At 34.5% G+C, this 6,221-nt stretch overlaps 1 long non-coding RNA gene across 1 annotated transcript; it reads right to left on the bottom strand.

Moving 5' to 3' along the window:
- Window positions 1-397: 397 nt before the first annotated feature.
- LOC137387702 (uncharacterized) lies at window positions 398-5,099 on the bottom strand. Its single transcript, XR_010977940.1, has 3 exons — window positions 5,050-5,099; window positions 4,116-4,193; window positions 398-1,142 (listed from the first exon to the last, which is right to left on the bottom strand). It is a non-coding gene; the product is annotated as an uncharacterized lncRNA (long non-coding RNA).
- Window positions 5,100-6,221: the final 1,122 nt, after the last annotated feature.

The following is a 6,221-nucleotide window of genomic DNA, read 5'->3' on the forward strand; positions in this document are numbered from 1 at the left end:
ATAGCATGGAAACCACAAGTGTTTTATTTATCTAGCAAGTATAAATTTGGCGAAAAAAAGTTTGACAGTCTGTAGTGAGCCAAAGACTAGGCATCATAGTCAAATGCAGCGCATAATTGATGCACATTGTATATACTTGCTGCACCTACAGATGCCAACAGCATAAAGTGACACATCATTTTGGCAGGCATGTTGACTGATGAATATATGATTATAGCAGTTCACGTACACAAAAGGCGTTATGCAGTATCACAAAGATACAATTTGGGAGGGACTGTTCTTTAATACAAATCGTAACAAAGACTGATTCAAAGATTTACTATGTAATACATGAAGTACCATATGAAATGTTAACATGAGTTTGTCACGTTGATGCAGCCAAATAACTCTGTCAATATCCTGTTAAATTATTACATAGCTTTTAATAAACAATATAAACAATACAAAATATACACAATGTTTTCATGAAGCGGTTAATCCGTGGCTGCGCTTCATCCACCAAATAGAAACCACCAGAGCTCGTAAGTCAAGCTAGTTTGGTTACTCGTAAAATTTGGCCGAACATTTTATGCTTCTAAAAGATGGAAACTGCACTTGGGAAAAATGCGCTAGAAAATGAAATGCAAGCTATCCCATTTTCAACATTTTCCATATTTCAGTAGTTTCTATTCTGAAATCGTTCTAATAAGTGAGACAAGATTGAACCGTTATGATGTTTGGTGTAGAATTCCTAATCGTTTTTAAAAAAAGAGCCCGCGCTAATCTGCAACATGCCTGTATCTTTTGATACATTTATAACATTGTAACTCAATGTGAGCACAACTACAACGCAAAATTGTAAATTTGGGTCCACCACACAATGGAAACATAGTGAAAAATGAGTTTATAGAAAGACTTAAACCTGTTGATGATTGTTAAGCGCGTGTTAGAAGAGCCAATAGAGTTTCATCCTAAATGTCTGATATAAAATAGTACTTTCTCTGGATCACATGTTCGAAATTTAGAGTAATATTGCAGAATAATGGAAGTAGGATTGGTATGATTTGTGGGATGTGGTTCGGCACGTATAACAGGCATTTCTTCTTGCACAAATTCTTGAAATGGTGCCATAGTCTTTTTTGTAATTCTTGCTAGCGTGCAACCTACAAAAATAGCACTTGCAACATATATGTATTAAATACCACTCATTACTATGAGTAAGCAATTTGTATAAATGGAACGTATCATAGTAAAACATAGAAAGAACACTTTGCAACTTTTTTATTTTGTCAAAAAAACAAAATTTTTTTGGCAACTTTCATTTACTTTCCATAACTAAATCTATCCTTTGTTTTTGTTTACATCATCATTATGTGTGCACATGCGCTCGTTTGCGGAAACGCCGCCATATTTGTAGACAAAAGAGCGTCATTCTTATTCACTCTTCATTATTGAGTAGTATTTTTGGTGTTACGTCAAGTTTATATCAAGTTTATATCATTTTTAATGTCAAGCTGAAGAAATTGTTTAGCGTCATTGAAAAAAATTGCTCATAACACCGTCATTCGTAAAATTAATTGCCGAAGCTTTGTGTTTTCAACGGTAAAAGTTCTCTACAAAGACGGCGAATCACATTAATTCACAGCCCGGGACTCGCAGAATGATGTCACAAAAAACGAAGGCTGTCTCATTGCCATTTCATATGCCACTCACACCAGAAATTAGGCAATAGTAACATCATATACAGTGTAGAACTAACTTTGTGTAGCTTTGTTTGCTACAACTAATTTTTCTGTTTTCAAGGTATACTTAAAGAATAGAAAAAGCATAATATTATTATGCTTTATTATTCATCTTGAGGTGTTGACTGATGTTCTAAAAAAAGAATCAAGGAGATTGACCAACCAGAAGCTGAGATATAGCCAGCCAAACACAGGTCTACCAAAAAACAAAAGTGTTTTGGTAATCATCAATATACAGTATGACGTATAAAATCGACTTGTGTGCCATTGGTCAATTAAGCCAACTAATGTGCTCTCCTATAACAATCACGGCGTTTTAATTGGTTTAATCCCTGGGAGTATAGAACAATCAAATTGGGCCTAACAATCATCGCTCCTAGAATTCCGAACCAGTCCCTCCGACGTGTAGATTAGTTTTAGCATAAAATAATTACACGCATCTATTATTTCGCAACATTTCGCTATCTTGCTAGTTCAGCTCAGTTTTGTTGTTCTCCTACTTAGCTTCCCTATTCAGACTCATCTTTAGCGTTGTTCAGATTTTTTTAATTATAGCTAATAAATGGAATCAATTAAATCAATCATCAATCTCGGTTATCATTTGGAATTTTCTACAAATTATATTAGTTACATCATTTACTCTATACGCAGTTATATTATTATTTTGTATAATCTGCTTTATGAATATTATATAAATCATAAAAAAATAATCATAGATAAGATAATAGATCAATAGAAAAATCAAAGCAAAAGTTATCGTTTTCTTTTCTTATAGCAAGAGCAGCACGGTCGTTAGTCTTTTTAAGATTATGGCTGTAGTGAACTTCTAGTCTGTTAATAGTGACGATAATCATGAAAATCAACTGAATGCTGCAGTAGATACACAGTAGAAACATGATGAAGGAACAAAAAGTCCCATTCCTATTTCTTAATCTAAACAAACTGCAACTCGCGGATATCGCATATAGACTATACACGCGCCGTTCGTTGAACAGATGATCTTCGGAGCATATCCGTGGAGATCGAGTTAAAATTTGAAGCACAATAGTCAAAATATGCTCTTCTGCTTTGAAAAATCATGGCGAGGGGTTGTGGGCAAATGCCTTTACCACACAATGTTTGGTTGATTTTTCTGAGAACTCAGAGCTAGTATGTAAATTATTTACTATCGCGAGAAGCGTTTCACATCTCGTAGCCAAAACAATCATTATACATAACGGCGGTAAAGGTGCGCAACTCCGGCACATGACCATTAAGTCGATTTTATACGTCACAGTTTTCGGGATTTTCGAAGGGTTTTCCTCTGATTCTTTATTAGGTAGACCTGTGTTTGGCTGGCTATATCTCAGCTTCTAGAGGGTCAATCTCCTTGATTCTTTTTTTAGAACATCAGTCAACACCTCAAGATAACTAATAAAGCATAATAATATTATGCTTTCTCTATTCTTTAAGAAAAATGATGCCAGGCTGGTTCTATTGACTTCCTTTGACAGTACAGCTAGAGGTTAAAGCTTTATGATAGGTGATATTTCAGAGTTGGATATTTAGCACTTTCGAGACAGCGCCGAAAGATATTCAGTTGATCATCTGTTCTCTCAAAACAAACCCCGATGTGATTGGATTAAGGTATGCTTTTTTAAAATCCTTTCATTGATTTACAAATTTGTATTATGGTAACGATTTTTAGCTCGAGTGAACACTCTATAAACTGTATAACTATTATAAAAGTAATCTTTGCACTTAGCGCATATGTGCAAGCAGAACTTATTTATAAAAGCCTGTCATCATTTCAGTGAATACAGTCATACCTCTCGCTGTCATACAGTAGCTGTCACGTTTCTCTCAGACTTAACAGCAACGCTTTTGGTATACTAAACTTTTGTGGCAAAAATTTTGAATTCAACTTAAATAAATTTAGCTGAATAAACACAAATTTAAAGCCAAGTTTTAATATTTCACTAAACTCCCTTTATATTTGTCATTTTTATTTTGTATTATCCGTTTCCAGTTTGGCCCTTTTCGCCTCGGGTTTAATATAACTTGTAGCCAACCTTTTAAAAACTTTTTTGAACTGATTTGAGAGGAAATTCTGAGTGATGCTGTTTTCAATAGCAGCCTCTTGCTTACTCGGGCATATAGGGGTCATCAGGAACCGTTTTGTACACTCAAAGATTACTTGTATGTCAAGGAAGAATCTTGCTCAAAACTTTGCTCGAATCTCGATTTTGTAAATGTTTTGGAATTTGTATGTCGAGGTATGAATGTACTGACTAAAATGTGAAAAATAACCCTTGTTCTGTTAAAAGCTCCATTTGATGCTGATATCAGCAGGTTCAGCAGAGCAGAAAACGATTATAGGTTTAAATAACAATTAAACCGTAATTGGAAGCTCACCAATGATGAGAGAATAATGAGAGTTTCTGTTGCTTGGTTGATGGAAAAGCGGTTTTGTTGAATGCAAACAACTTCAATCTACAATCAAAGTCAATAGATCAGGTTGAAGAAGCTGCAAAAAATCACTGAGAGTTTTGATGCGATGTTAAGAAATTGGTAAAAAGCTTATCGGTACCAACAATGGCTGAGATTTACAGTTTTTTCTGCTCTACTCTGTTCACAAAGCTCGCGAAGAGCATGATAGTAGCTTGGGATTTAAATTTATTTTAATCTTTTTATCAACTAAGGATTGGCTAATTTTCAGTGCTTTGAGCTTCTATTTAAAATTTTGTTTTCGATTTCCTGATCAAATTTTTTGCACAATTAACAGGAATTAGAGTTACATTTAAAAAGGAAACCATTGCTTTCGTATAAAAATTATTTCTTGTCTATGGTGAATTGTTCTTAAATATGAACTTGCAAAATAATTTATTCGAAAGTTTCAATATTTTGTTGGAATTTACAATTTTTTTATGTTTGAGGTGATCTGACTGCTGAGATGCTTCAAGCTTAAAATTTGCAAAGTCTGATCATCAAGGTTAGAGCACCGAAATGAAAAATACGGGCAAAATGACATTACTAGCTGCTATAATTGCTTTAATTGATATCAGCTACTGGGTTCAAACTGCAGCATTACGCCTCTTTATTCTGTTGGTCTTTTTGCAACCGCAGACGTCATAATCACACTTTCACTTGAGCATTTTAAGCGCAATAAAGTTTAATCGATTTTAATCTTGATACATCCTAGCAGCCAGATCACCTAAAATGTCAAAGACAATCACAAATGATAGAAAAATACCGATACCTTCTGATAAAATCTACTAAAGCTTTGTGCAAGCTCATCTTTAAATGTTCAAACGCCGTTGATGAATGTAAATAATATCACTATACTTACTTAGTCCTGCCGCCACACTGCTATTGTTATATGTTGTCTGTGAGAAGCTAGAGCGTATTATGATATTGGATACGCTCACTATTATATATAAAGCTGAGCTATCATTAGGAGAGCGAGTTAAATCTGAGCGTGAATATGATTGGTCATCAACTTGACCCAGTTTATGCATGAATGATCAAGTGATATTCCATGGCATCTGGTCAACTACTGATTTTTGGTTTATACGGTGAATGATAATTATGTTTGTTTTTCAGCAGGTGTTTTAGTCTGATGTGAAGTTGCAAAGTAGTAACAATCTGTGGCAGAAATATTAAAGGAGATGGCAGGCAGTGGAGTCATACAAACCAAACTGCCATTGCGCAGATGGCTGCAGCACACTAATGTAGCAGACACTACAAACATAATACTTCAGCAGTGAAGCATTAAACCATAACTGCCACGAACAACTTTTATCGTATTTAATAAGTAATTCAGACACGCTGATTCCGATTTTGTAATCAAAATAAAGATTAGGTCACTAACTTTCAGAGTAATGAAGGACTTTTTTATAGCGTTTTAATATTGGTCTCGAAAACAACACGATCGGCATAACAAGCTCCGCCCATAAATACGTGACGTAACCTAGCTTTTTATGAACAGAAGTTACGTAGGGATGTTTAGACCGATTTAGAATAATAGAGATGGGTGTTTTAAAATCCATTAATATCTAAATTCAGCCTTAAAAATAATATCAGTCTCTTCTGAAAGGTAGATAAGCTATTTAGCATTGCATATTTAAAAAGTGCGATAATAACGCTAGCTTGTGATAAAACCGCGCTTTTTGAGCTCATTTTTCTCGGCGTCCAGCCCATTTAAACGTCATGTAACAAGCTGCAAGCAATTTTAAATAGTTAATATCCCTTTCATAAAAAACTGAAATTATTTTACAGGCTGGATTTAGATAATAATGGGTTTTAAGACACCCATCTCTATTATTCTAAATCGGACTAAACATTCCTAACTTCCGTTTCTGAAAAAGCTAGGTTTCGTCACATATTTATGGGCGGAGCTTGTAATGCCGATTGTGTTGTTTTCGAAACGGATATTGAAACGCTTTAAAAAAGCCTAAATGACTTTGAAGGTTAGTGGACTAATCTTTATTTTGAATACAAAATCGGAATCAGCGTGTCTGA

Source organism: Watersipora subatra, chromosome 2 (assembly GCF_963576615.1).
Source record: "Watersipora subatra chromosome 2, tzWatSuba1.1, whole genome shotgun sequence".
NCBI classification, from domain to species: Eukaryota; Metazoa; Bryozoa; class Gymnolaemata; order Cheilostomatida; family Watersiporidae; genus Watersipora; species Watersipora subatra.